General features: G+C 36.0%; 1 protein-coding gene across 1 annotated transcript in view; it reads right to left on the bottom strand.

Annotated features, from left to right (window-relative positions):
* Positions 1-27,417, bottom strand: part of LOC122804931 (natural resistance-associated macrophage protein 1-like) — a 757,143-nt gene that overhangs the window by 619,582 nt on the left and 110,144 nt on the right. The gene's annotated exons all lie outside the window — the stretch shown is intronic.

Genomic DNA, 27,417 nt, shown 5'->3' with positions numbered 1-27,417 from the left:
CTTGCTTTATTTATGCTTAATATGCCCTTTCTGCCCTTTATTAAATTTGTTTTGCCCATTTAATCTCTTTTCTTGCACTCATGTTACTCCAAACATGCTTGTTTTGCAATTCTGAGGTGATTCTGAACCTCCTATAAGCTTTTCTGATAATTGTTTTATCAGATATCTTAATTTCGAACATTTCATTTAAATAATATACTTTTTATGCTTTTCATTTGCTTAATAAACATTCTGTACTATTCATTTGCTTAGTAATCTGTTTTGTGCCCTTGTAAAGCTCTGTTTTATCACTTTCAATAAAATAATCGTTTGTGCAAGTTTTCATTACCTTTAGTGTGTTTCTGGCCCTTTTTTGCTTTCATTTTTCTTATTTTATCTTCACTGTTAATTCTGCATCTTGTATCTCTGAAAAGCAGCTTCTGGAATCCTGGTTTGGCACCATGCTGTTTATCCAGTCAGGATGTACCAGATGAACATTTGTGGGTTCTGTTCAAGCAGCTTTGTTATGTACAATCACATCAAGAATAAAGTGCTGCGGTAGCGTTGTCGCCTCACAGTAAGACGTTGTCCTGTTCGATTCTCAGCTAAAGCGTCTTCTGTGTAGAGACATGCGTGAATGGGCGTACCTTTGTTGAAGGTTGTGCGTCAGGCCTGGCAAGTCGGTACGTAAAAATCTACTGCCAATCATTAGCGGACCAGAGTTCCGCTGTGGCGACCCCTAACCGGGAAAAGCCAAAAGATACAACAACATCAAGAATGAAGCAATAACTTCAAATTAGATAAGCTTATAAACAAACTGACTCTCTTTCTCATACATGCTCACTCTCTGGCTGCACTCTCAAAATGGCACTGAAGGTAGCATGTGCTTGTTATTTATATGCACGTGCAGTCCATGGAAATGCTTCTTAAAGGTACAACACACATACATATTCTACAGGTTTAACACTATTGAGTTTGCAGGAGAGTTTTATTTGTGTGGACATACTATTCCAGAGTTTAGCAATGTACTGGGAGTAGACTGAGTCTCCTGCAACATTGTTTGACTTATTTATGAGTAGTAAGAATTTGTTACTACAACAGAGGTCTCTTGCTGGACTGTAGGGCAGTAATATTTTTTTTTGTGCAGGGCATGCATGTCAAGATAACAGCAAGATAAATGTTTTAAGCTATCCTCCTATCTGCATACATTTTATCTGTTTACTCCTTTTATCTTGAAAATGTCTGCATAGCTTTTATCACCAGTATGAAAGCTGTGAACATTGTATGTTTTTTCTATTTTAGAAATATAGAAGTGCTTGTATCTGCATATAGTTGAATCACGTTTTATATTAAGATATTCCATATCAAGATATTGTTCTAATAAATAATGTGTTTGCATCCAGTATCTTTGACACTTTGGGTATTGAACTTGATAGCTGTATGATATTAGATGCTGACAAATCTTCCTTTCCACAGGTCTTCCAAACACTACACAGTACAGACTGTCACCACATTTGATAGAAGCTTATTTAGACTGGCAGTCTAATGGCACAGGTGCTTCTATCAGCCACTGTAAGCCATGCATATATCTTCAGGCTCATGTGAATTTTGTCCAGTTGTGCTTTGTGGACATGTCTAGCCAGGCACAGTGCACTGTTCAAGTGTACTGTTTCCATTTTTGGAATATTAGGCAGGATCTTAAATTGTGTATTTAATTTATCAGTACATATCCTGCACACACTTACTGTTTTAACAGCCATATTCTGACTTGTATATTTGTTTGCATTATGCTTGCACACTCTGTTTCCATTCTAAAATATATATATCTGACAGACTTCTATAGCCTTTGGCAGTATTTGCAAAGATGATGTTAGTGACATGCTTCATATAAGCTTTTGTCAGCATGTTTGTGTTTGTTACTGTAAATTGCCTGATTGTTCTGATGCATGCATTGTTGTAAGTAATGTTCTGTATGTAGCTTTGATATGTGATATGTGGAAACTTCTTTACTGTCTTAAGCATGTCTGTAATGTGGGCGGCATCTTCATGTATTTGTTGTGCTTTGCCTGTCTGGTATAGTGATGTTTTTTATCAGAAGTGTGTGTGTGTGTGTGTGTGTGTGTGTGTGTGTGTGTGTGTGTGTGTGTGTGTGTGTGTGTGTGTGTGTGTGTGTGTGTGTGTATTCTTACTTTGTAGTCCTCTTTGGAGACATAATTACAAGAAATACAATGGTTTTGTCACTCATGACAGACATGCTTACAAAATATAAATGTGGCTGTGCATGCAGGTGTTATTTTGTTTGCAGGTACAATGGCTTTATATTGGGAAGCATACACTGGCCTAGTACATACATCATTATGATACTGGCAGACATTTTGGTTATGGGTGCAGACATTTTGAGATTACCTCCTTCTGACTGTTCAGTACCCTATGTTATCATTGATCCTGTTCCCTAGTATCGATTCCCACTTTGTGTACACATATACACACACCTATATATGTATATGCATATATGTATGCAAATGTGTGTGTGCGTGTTTGCGTGTGTGCGTGTTTGTGTGTGTGTGTGTGTGTGTGTGTGTGTGTGTATATATATATATATATATATATATATATATATATATATATATATATATATATATATATATATATATATATATATATATATATATATATATATATATATATATATATACATATATATATATATATATATATATATATATATATATATATATATATATATATATACACACACACACACACACACACACACACACACACACACACACACACACACACACACACACACACACACACACACACACATATATATATATATGTGTGTGTGTGTGTGTGTGTGTGTGTGTGTGTGTGTGTGTGTGTGTATATATATATATATATATATATATATATATATATATATATATATATATATATATATATATCTATATATATATATATATATATATATATATATATATATATATATATAGATATACAGTATAGACACATGTCCACTTCATTATATCCTAAACTGTCTTGTTTGTTCTATCTACATATGTTTGCATTGTGTAACCTTACATTGTGTCTTTCCCCAGCATCATTATGCCTTTTGCTTACTGCTTTTCCTACCTGTGTTCATCTCTTTTAGTACCATAAAATGAGACATCATCTCCCAATAAAATATACCCACTCCTCAACCCTTTTATCTGCATGTTATTTCACTATTTACTCAATGCATGCATACCTTTGCTTGGCTTATGTTCATCCTTCCCACTTTCATATGTCCTTCTGTCCCCTACCAGTTCTGCTTGAATTGCCTTGTATAGCTCCATAGAGGGTCCAGCAGCACCACCATAAATAATTCAACAACGTTATATTGCTCACTACAGGTAAGGTACAATATTATTAGTAATGCCCACACTGTTCTGTGCCATTGTGTTATTGCCCCTTATTGGCACATTACAGGAATATTTGCAATAGTCACTGATTCATCATTGTCTGTACTAGTATGTACACCTTTCAGTGTGCACCCATTTTAGCAATCTTTTCTTTTGTGTTTTGATCCATAGACCTATGGTGCTGTCTACCACTGCCCACTCTATAATGTTCTCTGTTACTGTAACCCTCTTATAATTGGGAGAAAGTTAACATATGCATTGCTTTTCACAGGATAGTGCTGTAATTCCCTTTAGTGGAGGACTTCTTCAATGTTATTAATCTAGTGAATGACAATCAGGCCAGAAAATGTAATTATGATATTAAAATGGCTCACAAAGGATGTCACAATCTTCCTAAAACATACAGCTATAGCACAATATCAGATTATGCAGATCTAGTGCTATTTTCTTTTGAGCAAACAATCTGTCATAATAGGAGCATTTTAAACTAACAGCAAAGGGTTTAACACGAACAATATGCTCACCACAGGATATGGAAAGTACCCTGCATGACTGCAGAGGGGTCAGGAAATGTGCCAGATGATGCAAAAGAGCTGGGAACAGATACCCACCAAGTAACTTGGTCCCATTGTAGCAGGCATTGGGCATGCCTAAGAAAACATATGCTATGTTGATGGTATCATCTTAAGGGTAAGAAAGTCGAGTTAGACATACATTACAGAGGAAAATAAACACACATGAAGGCAATCAATCTGGTTAAAAGTGGAAGAGGGGAACAAACCTTGCTTCCTCCTTTATTATAAAGCACACAGTCATGTGACCTCTCTTGACCTCTCCACACCAACGACATCAGTGTAACAGCACACATACGATCACTCACTCTCTTTTATTATTATCAGCCAACACTCTCACTTGCTCTTACACTGTATACAAATACATTTTAAGAACATATTTTTGGATAACTTTTCCTTCACATTCCAAATACATAATACATGAACTTTTCAATCTTCAATTTCATAGCAGGTTTAGTAAAGATATCTGCAACCATGTCCATTGTCGGGCAATATTCAATGCTTATTTTGTCATCATTAAGTGCTGACCTGACAAAATGATACTTAAAGTCAACATGTTTACATCTCTGTCGGCTTACTGGATTCTTCGACAAAGCGATTGCTCTTTGATTGTCCTCAAATATTGTTACTGGCACATACTTGCACTCTCCATCCATTCCACTCAACAGCTGCATAAGGTACAAACTCTCCTGTGCTGTTGCTGCCAATGCCATGTACTCTGCCTCACATGTAGATAAAGCTACCGTTTGTTGATTCTTTGATTTTGATGAAATAATAGGCCCGTCTCTATTGAGGCTAAAGCAATAACCTGTTGTACTACGTCTATCGTTTTGATCTGTTCGCCAATCTGCATCACTGTATGCTACAAGCTAAAGTTTCCCTTCACTTTTCTTGTAATACAGCTCTCTGTCCAATGTACCTTTTAAGTAACTTAACACATGTTTGGCTAGCATTAAATGAGATTCAATCAGTGTGACAAATATTGTGAAGGTTTACTTACAATCCAGCTAAGATCAGGTCTCGTGCTTGTCATAACATATATCAAACTACCCACAAGCTCATGATATTTTCTTGGATCTGTAGATTCACTGTCACATTCAATGTTTGTTTTTTGTTTGGAAGGGGTACTTCTTACTTTACAATTAGACATACCAAATTTTCAAGAATTTTCATGATGTACCTCTTTTGGTTCATCTTTACTTCACTACTGTTCTGGGTAAAGCGAATGCCTAGAAAATGTCTTAGGTTTCCCAAATCTTTCATTTTAAATTTAGCTATGAGCATTTTCTTTACATCGTTTAGTGATTCATTGTCACTAGCTGCTATAATGAGATTGTGAACCCATATAATTAGGACTGTTTTCTCATTTTCAGCTTGTCTAGTGTATACACAGTGGTCTGCAGGGTTTTGCATAAAACTATTTTCACAATGATAATCATGCAACATTTTGTTCCAGTTATGCCCTGATTGTTTGATTCCATATAATTGAATAAGAAACCACGGAGTACCTATAAGTGCCCAAGCACCTCCACATCCAGCAGGGTCTGCCATTCACCAAATGTCTTTAAGAGCGACCTACTCCACTGCACCAAAAAAGGAATTCCACAGCTCCAAATAAAAAAACGAATGCTTTATTGTCGATTGATGTGGATAAAAATGCCAAGTTGAGTTTTCTGAATAACAAGTTAGCGTTACTACTTAACCACAGATGCGAACATTAACATACGATAAAACAATAATGACTGACATCCAACTAAACAGCAACTTTAAAATACATCAGGTTAAGCGTTTTCACCCATATAATATGGGCTTCATCAGAACACCATTCCTATAATACTGACGCCTTATATAACTTTTTATGCGCCAAATCCCTCATTTAAAAAAAAACAGCATTCCCAACGCTTAAAGAAACATGGTCAGAACAGAAGGAATGGTTAGGGAGTAATCAAACATTTTTTGAGAGGCATTGATTATTTGAAAATATTGGGTAAATAGTGGATTTTGTAAAAACACATAGAGCAGACCTTACAATAGTATAGGTTTTAATTATAGTTCAGAAGTTCAGATGTGTTTTAGATGCAAATCAGGATTGTGTAAATTATTCTCAGTACAACGTATTTTTATTACCATACTAATATAGCATATATTGTTTTTATAGAGTAGTAAAGTATTTTTTGTATACACAATGCGATTTATTAGCTTTGTTCAGTATGTTTTTAAACTATTAGATATTCTTGTTTTTTAGAGTAGTTATAGGTGTAGATGACAGAACATTATTAAGACCATGTTTTTTAATCGCTGGGAATGCTGTTTTTTTGAAATGAGGGATTTGGCGCCTAAAAAGTTATATAAGGTGTCAGTAATATAGGAATGGTGTTCTGATGAAGCCCATATTATATGGGTGAAAGCACTTAACCTGATGCATTTTGAAGTTGCTGTTTAGTTGGATGCCAGTCATTATTGTTTTATTGTATGTTAATGTTCACATCTGTGGTTAAGTAATAGCGCTAAGTTGTTATTCAGCAAACTCAACTTGGCATTTTTATCCACATCAACTGACAATAAAGCATTCATTTTTTTTATTTGGAGCTGTGGAATTCCTTTTTTGGTGCAGTGGAGCAGGTTGCTCTTAAAGACATTTGGTGAACGGCAGACCCTGTTGGATGTGGAGGTGTTTGGGCACTTATAGGTACTCTGTGGTTTCTTATTCAGTTGTACTTTTTGTGGTGGTTATTTGATTCCATATAATGACTTATTTCGTTCACAAACCAATTTTTCATCATTATTGGATTTCTTTTCAAAACCTTCAGGTTGCTCCATATACACCTTACAGTCAATAGGAGCATGTAAATAGGCAGTTTGTACATCCATCTGGTGCAATTCTAAATCGTACTGAGCTGCCATCTGTATTAAACTCCGTACAGATGTCATACTCGCAGCTGGTGCAAATGTTTCATTACAATCTATACCAGCAACTTGACTGTAGCCTTTAGCTACATATCTAGCTTTGTAAGTCTCAGTATTATATGCATTGTCTTTTACAGTGAAAACCCATCTACCCCCAACTGCATGTTTATCTTCTGGTAGTGTGGTGAGTGTAAATGTGTTGTTTCCTTTAAAGACTTAAGTTTCTCCTTAATGGCTTTGACCCTCTTTTCTGAGTTAGACGAAGTCATGGCTTCCTTAAAGCTCTGCGGTGAGTTGCATATTAACCGGTAACAATAGTCAACATTAACTATCACACAATCATTGTTTTCAACTTTACATTCATAGTCCTTCAAGTATGCAGGTGGTTTTCGCTCTCTCTTAGAGTAGTGTGGATCCTGCCTTTCCTCTTCTTGCCTTATTTTTGTGTCTCCTTCATTCATTATAGATTTAGTGTGATTCACTTGTATTTCTTTTGTGATTTGACTATCAGCTTTTGATTCTGACTTAACATGCACACTTCTTCTGGTATTAAGATCTTCATCCATCACTAATTTGGTGTATAGGCTAATTACCTGTGGCTTCCCTTTCCCGGCATAATGGTCTCTCAGGATCTGAAGTGCTTCTCTACCATCATCTGCAGCTTCTCTCATGATGAGGGACAAACTTTTGTCGTCTTAGAACTGTATTAGCTCTGCATATGCCTCCTCATTTTTCTCAGCATCGTCATCGCCTTCCTCCTCATTCTCATCGTTCTCTACGTCCTGCTGCACATTTTGCAAAATGGTGTCTTTCATCCCTAGCAAGCACAGGTGTCCCAGAAACATTGTCTCCCACAACTCATAATTCTTCTCATCTCTGTCAAAACATAGTCTAAGCCATCGGCTTCTTACTTCCCTCCTGGGCCCATACCTGTTGGCGGTATCATCTTAAGGGTAAGAAAGTCGGATTAGACATACATTACCGAGGAAAATAAACACACATGAAGGCAATCAATCAAGTTAAAAATGGAAAAGGGGAGCAACCCTCGCTTCCTCCTTTATTATAAGCACATAGTCATGTGACCTCTCTTGACCTCTCCACACCGACGATGTCAGTGTAAGAGCACACATACGATCATTCACTCTCTTTTATTATTATCAGTCAACATGCTATGTGAACCAGCACTGTAGAACTCTGCATGTTCAAGCTACAGTGGTCAAAATGGGGAAGTAGGCCCATACAGATCATGTAGATAGATGCCTCAATGACAGCCCCTCCAGGTGACAAAAGTCCCCGAGGTAACAGTGAAAAGCTAATTACTAACAGACAATGGAAAGAAAAGGCATGTATAAAAATACTCCATATATAAGCTAAAAGCAAATAACCTTCATTACTAATAGGAAAGTGAGTGGGCCAGCTGTAAAACCTACAGTGCTAAAAATGAAACTAGTAGTTATAACTTTATTAACTGGTTGAGTGCTTTTGTCTCTTGGTCTTCTTCAGAAGACATACAAAATCAAGAGTGTAATTTAAATAAGCCCTCATTCATCTGACATGATCTTTAATCAACAAAAATATAATGAAGACCAACATGCTTAAATGAATATTTAAAATGTCACTACAAGGGGGGCGTGGCCAAGATGAGCACAGAGTAGCAGCTTTTCTTATCAGCTCTGCCTTTACAGAACTTTATTGACAGGAAATATTGATATAAACTTCCCTAATAATAGTTTTTTTTTATTTTAATTAATTCTTTAAAATATATATTAGGGTAGTATATAAAAAATTTCAAGTAGATTTTAAGTTTTCCTGTCAAAGTTACACTTGGAAGTACTACAGTAAAAGAACAGGATGAGCTTCACTAAATCTTCTCATCAAGAGACAACTATAAAAAAAGAACTACAGTCATTACTAACTACTATTCAGGAACTAAGTGTCAAGATAGACAAAATGGATATAAAAATTGACAATTTCAAAGAAAAGTGTTCTCACCAAATGGACATTCTACATGAAGATTTATTGCAACAGATGAAGTAGATTTCAGGAATGGAAACTACATTAAGTGATATGGATAACAGACTTCAGGAGAGTGAACATAATGTTGAGTTCTTGTTAAAGCAAAATTCTCTTCTTCAGACAAAAGTTGATGACCTTGAGAACAGGTCCCGTAGGAATAATGTGAGAATTTTTGGCTTACCGGATAACATAGAGGGAAATAATATGGAAACATTTTTATCTTCCTGGTTGCCTGAAGTACTTGAACTGCCGGAGGCTCTTTCATATGGTATTGAAAGAGCCCATAGATCAATGGTAACATCTAAAAACACCAAGAGTAATTATACTAAATCTGTTATTGTAAAGTTCCTATCAGCCCATGATAAGGAAATGGTACTAAAGACTGCGTGGGCAAAATCCCCAATCAAACTGAAGGACAATATTATACACTTTGATAATGACTATTCTTCTTCAGTATTATCAAAAAGGAAAATTTTCTTGCCTTTAGTCAGAGAACTAAAAAAGAATAAAATAAAAACCCATTAGCTTTTTCCTGCAAGACTGAAAATATTTTATCAAGATGGTTTTAAAACTTTTGACGACCTAGTCCTAGACAATGCAATAACTTATATAAAATCTAATAACATACTGGAAAAAGTAGATGAAATGGAGTGGGCCAGTCCTAGTCTTAAAAGGAATGCTGAGAACAACATTTGGAAAACATTTGACCCTAAAAAAAAAAAAAATCAAAAGATGAATCATAACAAGTACATATTTGCACTTGATTCACTCAGTTGGGGAAATGAAACCGGACATCCAGGTGAGCTTTTGGTATTATATTTAATATAATGTAAATTGGTTAACTAAATAGTTGTCTATTTTGTTTTGTAGAATAGTCGTTTGTTGTTTTTTTTTTCATTTGTACTATTTGTTTAAGATTAATTATCTTAATGTTTATTAGTTTGATTCCCATGGATGCAGTGATTTTCCTATCTTGGATATCTATGCTTCCGGATGTCTTGTAGTGGTGCTTATCATTAGGGGGCGTATTTGTTTATCTTGATTTTGGTTCTTGGAAAACTTTTATTTAGTTATAATTGCTGCATTTATATTTTAGTTGATTTATGGTTAATGGTTTGATAAAGGAATCTTGTATGATGGCCTGATGTATAGTTGCAGAATTGCTGTGCTAGTGATGGTACTTCTGACTCGGGATGTGAGTGGCAGTGTGGCTGGAGTAATGTTAAGGCTTTGTTGTCATTTCCGAGTTGTTGGTGTGTTTATTTGGAGGCTTTGGTTTGGTGCTCTAGCACTGTAGAGACATGTGTGGTGTTGTTTGTGTTAATTGTATGTTTTGGTACCTGTGTGCTTTGGTCGGAGATTAACCGGAGAGTCTGGTTGATAGTGTGGTGAAGCTTTGCTTGATAGCTGTCATTGCTTCGTGTTGTGTATGCGAGGTTTTTTTTTTTCTTTCTTTCTCATCTCTCTCGGTATAGAGGGAATCTTGAGACATTGCCTTATATGTAGTTAAGTAATGTTTTACTTACTATTTCCCGCCAGAACTTTGAAAGCTTTATCTTCATGATGAGCTCGAGACTGTGATATCCATTACGGCTGGAAAGCTCGGAGCTTTCTTAAAACGTCATCATTAAGGTGTCGGAAGTAAATTGATCTTCTGATCCTCACCGGGAATCTACTGACTCAAATTTGTTTCCTCATACAGCATACGGAAAGAAGATATAACTAGATTACTACTTTCAACTTATTGTAAGACATTATATGCAATAATCTCTTAAATAAATAGGGATTATACTACGCATGTAGCCTAAATACTTTTTCTGATCATCATAGGTATTCTTGAGCCTTATGTATTTATAAACGAATAGTATTCTCATAAAATATTTGCTTTATGTATGACAAGGGTGCCAATATCTTGATGAGAAATACTAGTTGTGATGTGTGCATTTTTGGAAGATTTAATAACGCTACAAGCTGTTTATATACTTGTGTTACATGTACATTTTTTATAACTATTGACTTGCTGAGAAAATATTCATGAAGCATTTATCAAAATGTTAAATGTATAGACGTATATAATAGGCTATCTCAGTTATTTTATGAATGCATTTGTGTAATAGGCTGATAGGGATGTACCACATAGGCAGCAATAATATTGCAAGGACAGGTGCAGTAAAAATAGTTAGATCTGTTTATCATTAGAAAATGTGAAATTTTCATCTTTTGTTTTGTTAATGAAATAGCTTTTCAAAATTCAAAGATAGTATAAGCTATAATTGAATAATAAAAAGCTCATTATATTTAAATAAGGCTTTTATATAGTATACAGGAGCTATTTAAGCACCTTGCTTCTTTGAACTAATATGACCTTTTCACTAGTTTTCAGTATGGTGATGGACACTTTGAGGTAACTCAAATTAATGCAATGAATGGAAGATCAGACTTTTAAGGTTTATTAGTCACTCTTCTATGAGAGACTGCACCAGAGTGTTTGGTTATAAGAAAACTAGCAGGATGTTGTTGGTTTTACTTCTTGATGAGTAATCACTATATTTGGTTTCTGGCAAAGAAATGCAGTGTTCATTTCTTTCAGAACAATCAGTATGTTAGTTGATTATTCGTAAAATCACTTTTATTAGCATCTTATTTATTAGCTGCCAATGTTAGTGGTTATTGAAGGCCCTTAGGTGATTCATTTACAACTATGTCCCAGTTAGCTGATCACCTATGGCAGTACTATATATCACACTTCAGCCTTTATTAGCCATATTTCGGTAATAAAATAATGCCATAGTCTTTTTAAGGTTCTTATCAAATGTGATTACTTTAAAACAGGAGAGTGAACTAATAGATCATAGTAGTATGTAATAACCTACTAACTAATGTAAGAAAATTCTGTACTTTATTCCTAAGATGTAGCTGTCATCAATTTACTAACTGACACAACATTATATCTATACATTTGGTTCATACAAAAAAATTGTTTATGTTATTGATGAGAAGCCTTATTTTTATAGTTATGACTATAGACATTTAGGCAGGTGCTGATTGGATGCTGCTTTTGATAGGAGGTCGATTCGAGTGACTGATGTCATTCAAGTTAGGAGTTTTAAACTTCAGAGGGGTTTGGGTTGGTTATTTTGTTTCATGTTTATGTTATAAATATTTTCTAATAACTTTTCAGACGTTCATATCTTATGTAGTAGGAAACAACTTTAATTTTAAGAATATGATACTCTTACACTATATTTGTTCTAATGATCATAATAGTATTCCTATTAGATATATTCTTGTGCATTTCTTAGATCAGTATGTTTATATTTACATCATTTAATTTTCAATGACTACACTAAAAGGTATATCAGTTAACATTAATGGTTTAAATAATCCTAATAAAAGGAGGAATTTAACTAGCTATCTTAAGTTACATAAATCCCAGTTAGTATTTTTACAAGAAACTCACTTAATAACAGAGGATATATTCAGACTTGAATCTAAAACATATAAGATTTGAGTAAGTTCTGAACATACTAAGAAAAAGAGAGGAGTAGCTATCCTATGGAACAGCATAATACCTTTTTCTAAAATAATAGATACATATAAGGATAATAAATGAATGTTTTGTGCAGTCACCATAGAAATAAACAGTAAAATTTTCACATTGATTAAGATATATTGGATCCCAGGGATAGGGATAGGGATAGGGATAAACACAGTGAAACAACATCTAGATCAAATTGTACTATTCTCTAAAGGGAACATTATTTTGGCAGGAGATTTCAGTTGTATTCTAGATTACAAAGACTCTAGTACTAATGGGAAGTTAAGAATATCTACATCATCTAAATTATTAAAAGACTTTTCAGATAGTTATTTTTGAAAGATATAAATTATTTTGCAGATACTACTTCTTTGTTTTACACCTTTCTTTCTCATAGACATAACTCATACTCGAGGATAGATAGAGTTTTTATTTCTAAGAATTTAACAGATTCCTTAAACAAATCAGCAGTGATTTCATGTCCTTTATCAGATCATAATTCTATCATTTTTGAAGTGGTAGTCAATCCAAATTTTAATATTCATATAAAAAGGATCCCAGCTTATATCACAAAATTAAAAGATTTTAATGATTTCATTTCTTCAGAAGTACAGAATTTTTTAGAACTTAACAATACTAATGATATATCAGAAATTTACATATGGGATGCCCTAAAAGCTTATTTATATGGTAGGATATTGAATTGGTACAACAAAAAAAAAGAAAGCTTGGGATAAAGAGCTGCAAGATATACAATGTAAATTAGACACTTTAAGACTTAGTAATATGGGTGATAAAGATACATCAGATAAAAAAAGAAATAAATATGTTAAATAATAAATATCTAGAAATATTAAAACATAAAACTATGATCAATATCGAAAAATTCAAGTTTATAAATTTCTCTTCTAACCCTAAATCCTTAAAAATTCTTGCTAATAAAATGAAAAGATTAAATAGATTTAATCATATTAATGAAATATTCTCCCCTAAAAAAGGAAAAATGGTATCGGAAATTCATAATATATTAACTGAATTTAGAGAGTTTTTATAAACATCAACCAAACAACTACTGAAATTAACTCTAAAGAGGAAATAAAACATTTATTAATAAATACACTAAAACAAGACTTTCAGAGGAACAAGGGATTTCTATTGATAAACAAATATCTTTCAAAGAACTTCAAACTCACATTACCAAATTAAAGCAAAATAAAGCACCAGGTAATGACGGCATCATTCCTGAAATTTACAAATTACTACCTATAAATGCTCTAAAATTGCTTTATAAAGTATTTAATCTTGTTCAGGACAAAACATAATTCCATCTTCTTGGAAATACACTTTTATTTCTCCTATTTTAAAATCTAACAAAGATCCCTCTAAGTGTACCTCCTATAGACCCGTCTCCCTATTAAACACCGATTACAAATTATTTATGTCCATTTATGCAATAAGGCTTAAAACACTTTTACCCAAATTAGTTGATAGTGATCAAACGGGGTTTATAATGAAGAGAACTTCATATGATAACATTAAAAGAATATTAACTTTAATTGATTTAGTGAAAAATCTTAAAACAAATTTAACCCTAGTTAGATTATATATAAATTGTGCTTTTGACTCAGTTACATGGGAATATTTGTTCACTCTATTAAAGGAATTAAATTTCTCCAATAATTTTATCAATCTTATCACTCTGTTATATGAAGGTAGCCAAGCGTATGTTAAAATTGGCACTAGTATATCTCAAAATATACCAGTAGTAAAAGGTACTAAGCAAGGGTGTCCTTTATCCCCTCTTTTATTTTCATTAGTTATGGAACCATGGGCAAATTTAATAAGACATGATACAGATATTGAAGGATACAAATTAAACCCCACAATATCATCTACAATACAAATGTTTGCAGATGACATATTGATTACTCTTGGGAGTAGAAGGGAATCTATGCAAAAACTTTTTAAAAACATGGAATATTTTCAAAAAAATTCCGGCCTTACTTTTAATAATAATAAAACACAAATTATTTTAACAGGTTCAAAAAAATACAATATACCTGATGAATATATAGCTCGGTCTCAACAAATAGCATATTTAGGTATAATTATTACTAACAATATTAAAGATACCATTCAAATAAATTATAATAAAAGTCTATTACAGATAGAATATGTAATAAATAAATGGAACAAATTACCCTTTTCTATGGATGATAAACTTTTAATAATAAAGATCATCCTTCACCCCAAAATCTTATATATAATTCAATCTTTATCTATACTTCCTTCTTACCAAATAATTAAAACATTTAATACAATAATTCAGAAATTTTTGTGGTTCCCAAATAAGCCAATGATTGCATTAACATACCATATGTATAATTGGAATAATGGGGGTATAGCCTTACCAAATTTAGAAATTTATTAAATTTCATCAGTATTCAATACAATCTCTCATCTAATTGATGTGGAGTATACTGCTAAGTGGAAAGGGTTTATAGAGGTATTGTCACAAAATACCAAAGATATAAACAGTTCCTATAAGCTAATATAATTAATAATCCATTTATTTGGAGGTTAAAATATTATATTTCTGAATTTTCTTCTCTGAGTTTTAACTCTAAGTATATAGTTTTTCTTTTAAAATCATTTAAAAATGTTATATTTAAATATAATATATATAAGGATTGGCTTTTTTTACTCTTCCCTATAGCCTACACACACAGATCTATTTTCTCTTCAGATTATACAAAAATGTCTATATTGCAGCAAAAGCATTTAACATTTTGGCACCAAATGATGATAAATAATGTTATAAAATCCAATAGTTTACTCTTGGAAGAGTATAAACCTGGTTCTTGTTTATGGTTAGAGCTTCAAGAAGCTAGACAATATGCATTAAATAAATTGGATTCTATGTCTCCTATAATAGGAAAAAAATTCCCAAGCTAATACAATATATGATTTTATCAGTTTTGCATAAATCTCCTGCTAATAACAAGTTATCAAATATTTATAGGGCAATTAAATGTGATTTAGATACACATTTAGATAATTATTGGAAATATTTTTCTTTAATTAATAATAATCCCCTTCTGAGAAAGACAAATTTAATATTTTACAATCAGCAAGTATGACTACTTCTTCTTTAAAATGGAAATTATTCACATGGAGATTTTTTAATAGATCATTTATCACTCCTCATAATATAAGTATATTTTCTAAAAAGAATATAACATGTTGGAGATGTAATATTGAATTGAATGCTGACTGGTCTCATATGTTTTATAATTGCATATATTTAAGAAAATGTTGGGATGATATCAATAATTTGTTGCAAACAATTTTTACTGATAATTTCTTTATATCTAAATCACTTGTTTTATTTAATACTCCTGTTCCTGATTGTGTAAAAGAGAATAAGTACCCTTTGGTTTGGTCTATACTATCTATAGCTAGAAAAACAATCACTAAGAATTGGCAATCTAGTACAGCACCTACAGTTTTGGAATTTAAAAATATACTCCTTGAAACGTGTAATTTGGAAATGTTAACTATTAAATCTAGATAATCTAGGAATACTACATTATATAATTCATGGAATATCATCTATGAACTCCTAGAAAATAGTTTATTTATTTATGTAAACAGATGATTTTTAGTATTCCTACAGCTACATTAAGAACATTTTTTTTGCATGATGAACGTCTTTGTACATAGTTTAGTTACATTGGTTTATATATTAGAAAGTTTTTTTTTTTAATTTCTTGTTTTTTAACTTTAAAGAAAAAAATGTTATAATTTCATGGAAATATTTGTTCATTTTAATAATTATTTAATAAAATTCTTTAAAAAAAATGTCACTACAAGGAAATGTAACATCTTAAAACCTAAACAAGTGAAGTAATATGTGTTCCATAGAGAAATTTTTAATGATTCCTAAATGCAGAACAAAACAAAAAAGGCAGTTTAACCATATAAATGTGTAGCTAACTATAACTAAACTACATTTGCAAGTAAAAAAAACTGTAGTACATGTCAAGGTGGGCAATTCATTTAACAGTCCTTGCATGTAGTGAGCATTTAATGTTAAGATATTGAAGTCCAGGGTGCTGACCTGCCCTCAACATCATTTGCCACTTAAGTTCTGTCAAGGCTGATTATTATAATCATTATCCCACAAATCCAAGTCTGAATTATGAATAATAAAAAGACAAAGTCTTGGAAGCAATCACAGGGTGTACTATGCTAATAAGGGCATCAGTTTTATCTTTCTGCTTAATAGCATTATTATGATCATAAACTCTATAAAACAACTTTCTTGTTGTCATAGCAACACAGAAAGTGCTATAAGTTAAACACCGTTCTATGTAAACCACCCATGTGTAATTGCAAGTACAGTGGATTTTGACTCCAAATGTCTTATGTAAAATAATGTGGTTGCTTCTCCAGGAATTGCCTAGCAAATTGTACTAAAAGCAAAAACAGAACTTTTAGGAAGGCTAAACACTGGGCTATGTGAAAATCTAAAGATGAGAACAGAGGTAAGTGACAGGAAACACTTAAAAGCTGAGGTTAGGAATTGGTCCTTTTAAAAGAATTATCTGGAATTGCAGGTAATCAGAGGCAGCTGGGAACTATTGCATTTATTAAGGCTAGTCAACAGAATAGTAGAAGTCAGCATTTAAGAGTCCAGAGAAATCTGAAAGTTTTCATAGGTTCATAGGTTTGTACTAAGCTAACAACCACTAGGGCCTTTATAAGCCTACCTATGGATCCCAAATCTCTGACAAGTTCTGGTATCCTTGATAAATGTAAGCAGGAGCTTGGGAGATGACATTTACAAGTGGGGCCTGGGAGATGAAATATGAACCATTTACAGGTTGCCTGTATCCATCAGAGACACAGGTGCCAAACTAGGAATGAATTTCCTGTTCCCCATCTAATTATCCAAGTTACACTTGAACTGGGTTAGAGAGGAGCTCTGCTTCACATGGATAGGGAGCCTGTTCCAGAGAAGAATGTAGTCTATGAGATACATTCCTGTCTCTCCAGCAGGTCCTATTTATGTACCACAGGTTTAAGTCTTTAGAATAGGTAATTCTGGTGCTGTTTGTTTTGTGGATATGCAGGTATCCATCAGGGTGGGGTCTGACAATGACTTGTATGCCAGGCATAGATCTACCATCAACAGCCTGTAGGATACAGAATACAGGGATACGGCTTTGATGTGGTCTGCATAGGACATGTTACTTATGCCCTGTATTATTTTAGTGAGAAACCTGAATAGACATTCCAATTGCTGGATGCGCCTGGTTAAGGACATACCAAAGGCACTATAGTCACTGATAGGTCTGATGAATGCTGAATTGTGGAACAATGACCTCCTTCGACCTAGATACCATACCATTGTTTATAAGTTGCACAACATAGAATGATTTTCTTACTACTGCAGATATGTTATGGTCAAAGGCTAGATTACTGTCTATGTGTGTCTTCAAGCTCTGGATTAATGGGTTGACTTTTAGTGGTGTATTGCCAATACAATAGTTACCTGGGATGGATAATTTCCCAAAGGATACTATTAAGCATTTCTTGGAATTTAGTTTTAGTCCATGGCTCTGACACAAGTTATTTGTCTGTGTCAGCCCTTCCTGGAGAACATTTGTGTCAGTGGGAGAAGTGTATGACTGCTCCTAATTTGAAATTGTCTGCAAATTCGGTCAGCTAGAGACCTTTAATGTTGGCCTTTACTTCAGAGAGGTAGGTGCCAAAAGGAGTGGTTCCAAAACTGATCTCTGAGGGACTCTGCTGGTGACTGGCCTCTTTCTAGATATGGACTTTCCAATTCTAACTTTCTGGGCCCTTTCTGTGAGCGAGCTGGTTATCCCCTGGCTGACTTAAAGGTTTATACCTAACCTCTTGATTTTGTCAACAATGCCCAAGTGGGCTAGTGTGTCAAATGCCTTGGCCAAGTCAAGATAAGCAGTGGTAGCGGTTTCTTTCTTAATCCATTGCTTTGGTGACCTTCTTAAAGCCAGACTGAGTTGGGTCCAGTGTCTGGATGTTTCCTATATCACTTCCATGATGAGTCTTTCCATGGCTTTGCATATGAAACTAGTGAGATTGATGGGTCTGTGATTTCCAAGGTCTGTAGATGTCTGGTCTTTGTGCAGAGAGATGATGGTTGCTTCTGTCCATTCATGAGGCACAAAGCCTGTGTGGAAGATATGGTTACATAGTGATTCCAAATGGCCTGATAATTCTATGCCATTGTAAAGTTTAATAAAATCCACAGGCTGCCTCACAAATGTAAAGAAAACTGTGTTAAATGTTTAATTTCAAAAATGTAACCACAGTGCATTCTGTTGGATAAAAGCTGATAAACTAAAGAATTTTATGACTGTTTGATTTCAAAGCTCAGAGACAGAATGTCTGGACTATGGAATTCTTCTATTGTTTTGAGACCAGAGTTAATTGTTAGATTTTACATGTATAATGTCTTTTATTGCTGTGGTTTCCTGGCCAGGTACAAGATCAAAGTAATGTTAAAACTCTGAGTTTCTGTTAGCCTGGGAACCAGAGAAGAATGATGTAATCTAAAATGAGTCAGCAGTAATGTATTACCAATTTAAGAGATCTCAGAGAGAATTAGAGTATTTTGGATTTTGTCTGAAGATCATCCACTCACCAGTACTTTGCCTTTTCTCTGTAAGTAAGTAGGATCTTAGACTTTAGTGTGCCTCTTAGAAATAGATATGTCAGACTATTCTACAATATTATTTTAAACATTTTCCTGTGATCTCTGAACTCTTGACTAGCACTGTGTTGAATTGAGGAGATTTGTTTTGTGTTTTTATTATTTATTATTGAATATTTTTAAACCTTTCAACTGTGGCTGTTTTGTGTAGAGATGTTTTAAGCTCTAGAGTACATGGCATGAATATAGTGATACTCTACAAAGCCACTCCAATAAGCCTTAAAAGTTCTGGTCACACTTACTAACTGGATAATAATATTGCGCAGTAAAATTGGACACCCTTTGGTAAGGGCCTTATTAGTAGCTGATATTGGTGGCAGCTGGTACTACCTAATAGACTGGCAGAAAGAGGCATAGCTGGAGAATCTGTGCCAGCATTCCCCAGGAGTGTCTGTGTGTTTGCATATAACTCATATCTTAAAGAGTGTGTGTGTGTGTGTGTGTGTGTGTGTGTGTGTGTGTGAGAGCTATTGAGCAGGGACACAAAGTACTGGTTGTACAGAGAGGGGGCTGGAGATTTTAGCTTGTCCACTAGGCTGAGATCTGTACCCTATAGCTGTGACAGTGGGGAGTCTTATTGGGGATCTACAGAGAAAGAGAGGAACCAGCCCCAGACTGACTGTGATCTCTGTGTGCTATTAAGGGAAATTGTACTTTACTGTGTATGTATGTGTTATCCTTCCCAATGTAGATGCCTCTCACTGGTGTTAGTGGTGAGGACTGAGGCTCTTTGGTTACTGGGCCACTGCACGGGGATCACATATTAATTGGTTGGCAGTGGTGGGATATCCACACCACATATTAATTGGTTGATAATTAGCTTGTAGTGGTGAGGATAGTGAATTCCTGTAGCTTGTGTACAGTGATCACTGAGGGTGTTTTTGTATTGTAAACCAGCCATGCTGTGAATATTCCGAGTTCAGTTCACAATTGTTTTATTTCTTTTGTTAGCTTAGTTAGTAAGGGAGAGCAGGCAAGCATGTCAGTAGAGGAGTATGGCATGCTGACAAGGAGCCAGCTGGCTGAGATGTGCCAGGCTAAGGGACTGGTGCATGGAAACCTGAATAAGGCAGACATGATTGCAGCTTTGGTCACAGCTGCATCAGAAAACAACAATCAGGAGTATGATCAGACTGGCCATAGAGAGGTACATCTCTCAGAGAATAGAGAGCTCAACCTTTCTGCAGAGGACTTAAAAATCCATCTGGAGCTAAAGAGACTCGAGTTGGAGGCCAGATGTTTGGAAACAGAAGCAGCAGAGAGACTCAGACATATACAGGCTGAGGAGAATGAGAAAATACTACACTTGAAAGCTGAGGAGAAGGAGAGGCAGAAGCAGCATGAGAAGGAGATGCTGACTCTTTGCCAGAGCCATGAAGGTAATGGGGAAGGGAGTAACTGGACCCCTGAAGCACAAAATGTAAGTAAATTTCTTCTACAGTTTACAGAGGGGGATAATTTTGATAGTTTTATTCATATGTTTGAAAGGGTATGTAAACAGTATGATGTTGACCAAAGGCTCTGGGTATGGTTCTTGACCCCATTACTCCATGGTAAAGCTATAACTGGGTTGTCTAAACTTTCTGCTTGTGAATCTTTTTATTATAATGCTGTTAAGAATTGTCTGTTAGAATTTTTTAAGCTAACATTTGAAACTTATAGAAAAAGGTTCATGAGCATAGACACAAGGCAGATGAAAATGTGTGTGAATATGTTGCTGAACTGAGCACTTATCTTCATAGGTGGGTGAGTGGATGTTAGGTCACCACTTTTGAAGGGCTTGCCAGACCTTTAGGTGAGGGAACAAGCCTTTAGCACTTTGCCTGAGGACATGAAGATCTGGTTAGCTAATAGACAATGTGCTACTTCAGATGAGTTGGGGAAGAAGGGAGACCTATACCTAGCAAGCGTGGCATCCCTGCACAGGAAAGGGACACCCTGCACTGCTTATGGGTCTAAAGGAACCCATGGTGGGCAGGCAAGACTGTCCTAACTGAATATGACAGCAGCAAGGGAAGCCACTAGTCCAGGTACACGTCCATGACCTAGGGTTATATGTTTTGTATGTAACCAGTGGGGCCATGTGGCATATAGACATCCACGGAGGCAAAGTGGGGACCAGTAAATGGGAAGGACAAAATGCCAATAGTAGGTTGTCTTAAGACAACAGTGGTACTGAACTACCTTCATGAAGATGTCCTGATAGGAAGGATTTTGATGAGGCAGTACTATGAGTTAATGCAGTTACACACAGCCAGGCTTCAAGACAAGCATGTGGGTCTGGTAGCCTGGGGAGACCCACACAGACCACAGGATGGGTAAGGTGGTTACTTCAGGGAGGGAGTTACTCTGTAGCAGTGAGACTGAAGGTGAGCCACAGCTGCTTGTGGGTACTGATGTTCCCTTGGACAGAGTGACTGCAAAGGTAGAGGTGAGTAGAAGTACCCAGGCTGACAGTGAGGCACTGCTGTCGGAGGATCCCAGTCTTCTTGTGGAAGGGGAGCTGGGAGGGGATACAAAGAGAGAGTTGAGACAGGCTCAGCTCTTAGACCCTACATTACAAGGCCTGAGGCAGGTTGCTAGTGAGGCATCTGATTATCAAGGGAAGGGGGAATCTGTATACTGGGACAAAGGGTTACTGTATAGAGAATGGACCCCTGCGGCAGGGCTATAAGGTGATAAGATACAGAAGTTGGTAGTGCCTACAGCCCACCATCTGGTGCTTCTGGCCATAGCCCATGATATTCCCTTTGCAGGTCATATGAGCATAAAACATACAAAGAGATGCATTATGTAGAACTTCTATTGACCTGGAATTTTCAGATATGTAACAGGGTACTGCAGGACCTGTGAGCAGAGCCAAAAGGCCGGCAAGGCAAGAGACAAGGTGAAAGCTCCTTTGATGTCTTTGCCTGTGATTGAGGAGCCATTTCAGATTGTAGCTATGGATATTGTGGGGCCTCTGAGTACCCCAAGTTCCACAGGGAAAAAGTATATCCTAGTGGTAGTAGATTATGCTACAAGATACCCTGAGGCAGTGGCTTGGTCCTCTGTTGAGGCAGAAAAGTTGGCAAATGCTTTGTTAGTGATTTTCAGCAGGGTAGGTTTCCCAAAAGAAGTACTGATTGACAGAGGTGCCAATTTCATGTCAGACCTGCTGGCTTGTCTGTGGAGTACTGTGGTGTGAAGCACTGAAGACCACCCATTACCATCCCCAGACAAATGGTCTTGTTGAGAGGTTAAACTCTACACTCAAGTCCATGCTACGGGCATTTGCAGACCAGTTTAGGAGGGAGTGGGACAAATATTTGCCCCACCTGCTGCTTGCTTACAGAGAGGTTCCCCAGGAAACCACAGGTTTTTCACCCTTTACGTTGCTGTATGGGCATAGGGTGAAGGGAACTCTAGATTTAATTCACAATGAGTGGGGGGGTGAGTGTGAATCTCACAAGGAGTCTGTTGTGGCTTATGTCCTAAACCTCAGTACAAGGCTCAGGGAACTCATGAGCTTGGCCAGGAGAACCTGGCAAAAGCCCAACAACAGAAAAAGGTCTGGCATGCCAGGAATGTGCGAGCTAGAGAGTATGCTGTATGGCAGCAGGTAATGGTTCTCATTCCTGTCATACAAAACAAGCTGCAAGCAGCTTAAGAGAGACCCTACAAGGTGGTAAGAAGGGTAAGTGATGTTAACTACATGGTGGAGCTGCTAGGCAGGAGGTAGGGACACAAATTGTACCATGTTAACATGAAGAAACCTTACCATGATAGGGAGGCTCTTGTGCTGAGTATTTGAAGTGAATTGCAGGATGAGTCTGAGGGAGAACTGGTGACTGACCTCCTCAGTGAGGCTCGGACTGACACCTCAGTGGAAGGGGTAGCAATTTCCCAACAGCTATCTCCTACCCAGGTTTGGGAAATACAAGCAGTGTGGGGACATGTTAACTGGGAAACCAGGGTGCACCCTCCTGATGCAGCACTAGGTGGATACAGGACCCCAAAGGACTATCAGGCAGGCCCCTTATAGGGTTCCAGAGAGTCAAACAGACTCTGAGGGAGGGGACACAGGAGATGTTGGAACTAAGGGTAATTCAAGAGTCCAAAGGTCCATGGGCCTCCCCAGTGGTGCTGGAGCCAAAGAAAGGTGGCAGCACCAGGTTCTTTGTGTACTACAGGAAATTAAATAGTCACACAGACAGAGTCAGATGCTTACCCCATGCCTAGGACAAATGAGGCCCTAGAGCAGCTGGGTGGGGCTAGGTATCTTACCACCATTGATCTTACCAAGGGTTACTGGCAAGTACCCTTGACCCCTAATGCTAGAGAGAGGTCAACCTTTGTGACTTCATTTGGCTTGTATGAGTTCACAAAAATGCCCTTTGGGATTAAAAATGCCCCAGCAACTTTCCAGAGGCTGGTAGATCATATTCTAGCAGGAGCAGGAGGTTTTGCCCTTGCTTACCTAGATAATATTGCCATCTACAGCCATGCCTGGCAAAAGCACCTTCACCATGTCAGGGGAGGTGCTGGGCAGACTACAGAAGGCAGGGTTGACCATTAAGCCCAGCAAATGTCAGGTGGGTATGGCAGAGGTCTCCTACCTGGGACGTAGAGTGGAGAGTGGTAAGATCAGGCCAGAACCTGCCAAGGTGGAAGCCATTCAGGCATGGTTTGCACCTGCTACCAAAAAGCAGGTGATGGCATTCTTAGGGAGAGCAGCATACTACAAAAAATTCATCCCCAGCTATAGTACCATAGCTGCTCCCCTCACAGACCTGACAAGGAAAAACATGTCAGTTAAGATAGTGTGGACCACAGCATGTGAGCAAGCATTCAAAAAGCTTAAAGTAGCTTGGGGGACCCCCTTTGCTAGCCAGCCCAGATTACAGTAAATAATTTGTTGTGCAGGTGGATGCTTTGAACCATGGGGTGGGGGTTGTACTTAGCCAGATTTCTTCAGAGGGAGAAGAGCACCCAGTGGTTTAGGTCAGTCAAAGGCACAAACCCAGGGAAGAATGCTATGCAGCTGTAGAAAAGGAATGTCTAGCCATAGTGTGGGCACTACAGAAACTTCAGGTTTATCTGTATGGAATAAAAAATTCACTGTAGTTACAGATCACATTCCCCTAATATGGCTACACCAGGCCAGCCAGCAAAACGCCAAGTTGCTAAGATGGAGCCTAGGGTTGCAAGCATATGATATGTCAGTGCAGCACTCCAGTGGGGTTAGCAATGCCAATGCAGATGGGCTCTCAAGACAGGGAATGGGGTAAGGTATATTCAGATAGAACTAACCCTCTCAAGCAACATTTCTTAAGGGACACTTGACCAACAAGCTTGATAGAATTATGTAGATAATTCTATGTTATTATAAATATTAATAAACTCCACAGGCTGTCTGACAAATGTAAAGAAAACTGTGTTAAATGTTGAACTTCAAAAATGTAACCACAGTGCACTCTGCTGGAAGACAGCTGATAAAATAAAGCATTTTATGACTGTTTGATCTCAAAGCTCAGAGACAGAATGCCTGGACTTAGGAATTCCTTTTATTCTTTTGAGACCAGAGTTAATCACCAGATTTTACATGTATAATGTCTTTTATTGCTGTGGTTTCCTGGCCATGTGCAAGATCAAAGTAATGTTAAAATTCTGAGTTTCTGTTAGCATGGGAACCAGAGAAAAATGATGTAATCTAAAATGTGTCAATAGTGACGTAATACCAATTTAAGAGATCTCTGAGAGAATTAGAGCATTTTGGATTTTGTCCGAAGAACATCCACTCACAAGTACTCTGCCTTTGCTCTGTGTGTAAGTAGGATTTTAGACTTTAGTGTCTCTCTTAGAAATAGATAGAAAATAGTAAGTTTAGTCTAGCTGTTTTCTATATTTATGTCAGACTATTCTGCAGTATCATTTTCCTGTGATCTCTGAACTCTTTGACTAGCACTGTGTTGAATTGAGGAGATTTGTCTTGTGTTATTATTATTTATTATTAAATATTTTAAACCTTTCAGCTGTGGCTGTTTTGTGTAGAGATAATTTAAGCTCTAGAGTACATTGCAAGTATATAGTAATACTGTACAAAGCCACTTCAATAAGCCTTAAAAGTTCTGGTCACACTTACCTACTGGATAATAATATTGCACAGTAAAATTGAACACCCTTTGGTAAGGGCCTTATTTGTAGCTGATATTAGTCGTTGGTGGCAGCTGGTGCTACCTTATAGACTGGCAGGAAGGGGCAGAGCTGGAGAACCTGTTCCAGCCTTCCCCAGGAATGTCTGTGTTTTTGTACATAACTCATATGTTAAAGTGTGCGTGTGTTTTTCTGTGTTTGTCAGTTACTTGGGCAGGGACAAGAAGCACTGGTTGGACAGAGAGGTGGCTGGAAGTTTTTGCTTGACTGCTAGGCTGAGATCTGTACCCTATAGCTGTGCCAGTAGGGAGTCTTATTAGAGATCTGGAGAGAAAGGGAGAAACCAGCCACAGAGCGAATGTGATCTCTGTGTGCTGTTAAGGTAAATTGTACTTTACTGTGTGTTGACTTGTTATCCTTTCCAATGTGGATGCCCTCACTGGTGTTAGTGGTGAGGATTGAGGCTACTTGTTTACTCGGCCAGTGCATGGGCGTCACACTGAGTAATATTTGAAGTTTTCATTTTGGAAGTTGTCAATCCTTTTTTACAGGCTTGTTTTGCTAAATTACTGAATTCAGTGAAAGAAAGAATAGTTTTATATTTCCAATTCTTTGTGACTATTTTTCTTGCTATAGCTAAAATGGACCAAAGGAGAGGAACCTTCACCCTAGAAACACAATCCAGAACTGGACCATTAACTAGGCTCAAGGAGTTAGAAATTATACCATTATCTGTCCGCAAATCTTTGACAAAATTTCTAAATTCAACCCAAAAAAGGAGTTACTATTTTATAGTCCAATATCATATGAAACCAAGCTAAATTAGAGACTTTATTACACCTCCAACAATTGATTTTCCCATTGTTACATATTAATGATGCTTTATGTGGAGTTAAAAAAAAGCTCTGTGAAGAAATCTCCATGTATATATTTTTCAATAAAGAGAAGTAGATTTCCCCATAGATTTAAGAATTAAGCATTTATCTTCATCAAAAAAGGCCTTCTCATTAATCTTAGTTGAGTAATTCCAAAATAATGAATCTGTGGAACCAAACTGTCCTCTTATTATTTCATAAGTTATCAATATATATTATTTATTCTTATTTGAGTTACTATTGATTCTGAAAAAAACTCAATTATCTTTGAAATATGTTTTGATTGAAAATCTGTGGAGAGTTTGATTTTATCACTAACATATGTTTACAAGATTACAGGATTTTATTTACAAATCCATAATTCTCAATTTAATATCTCTATGGTTAAATTCCTCTTACCAATCCACTTGGAAATCAATTCAGGAAAGATTAATATATAATAACAGTTGTGTTGTAGAATCTTTCTCTAAATTTGGAAATAATAAATTTTACTGGGTCTTAAAATACTTATGTTTAAATGAAAAGAAAAAAATACTATTCCTCTCCCTTCACTGATTACATCCTTATACATTTTAAAAGATTGATGAATCATAATTATATACTTAAAGATCTATTGTTTTTATTGTTCCCTATATCAAACACTGCAGGTTGTTTGGGAAGTTTTAATATAAACAAAATGCTTGACCTTAGAGATGCAAATTTAATCTTTTGGCATCAATTCTTAATCGGAAATAAATCACATTATGCAGATTATCTTCTTGCAAGACATTGTTTAGAAAATAATAATTGGATGACTATGCATAAATATTTGTAATGCTCCACAAAATATTTAAGATCAGCTTAAGCTAGTCACAGTTTGATTAAGATTTGTTACACCTGATGTATAAATAGCACACAGTAGAATAAAATGCAATGCTGCATTTGATGGCAAGAAAATGAAACCAGGTTATTTATAATTGACTTATAATGCATACAAAGCTTCAGGGAAGAAACTTTATGTTAGAAAATCTTTTGTAAAATGTGAGGCTGACAATGAACATATGAAGTTCTTTGAAGTGCAAAGAGCAGCAGACCAAATTGTGATTATACCAGTGAAGTATGAAGTATGAAGCATGCACATACCTAACAATTGCCAAACCTGCTTCTTTAGATGAACTATGAACCGGTATGACTCAGTGATTTTTAAAGACTATATTACTTGTTGCATTCCTAATATGAATTACATTTG

This window comes from Protopterus annectens, chromosome 6.part0 (assembly GCF_019279795.1).
Source record: "Protopterus annectens isolate FY-2018-M chromosome 6.part0, PAN1.0, whole genome shotgun sequence".
In the NCBI taxonomy this organism is placed as follows: Eukaryota; Metazoa; Chordata; order Ceratodontiformes; family Protopteridae; genus Protopterus; species Protopterus annectens.
Note: the sequence above shows the minus strand (reverse complement) of the source record. Positions and strands in the feature narration are given on the sequence as shown.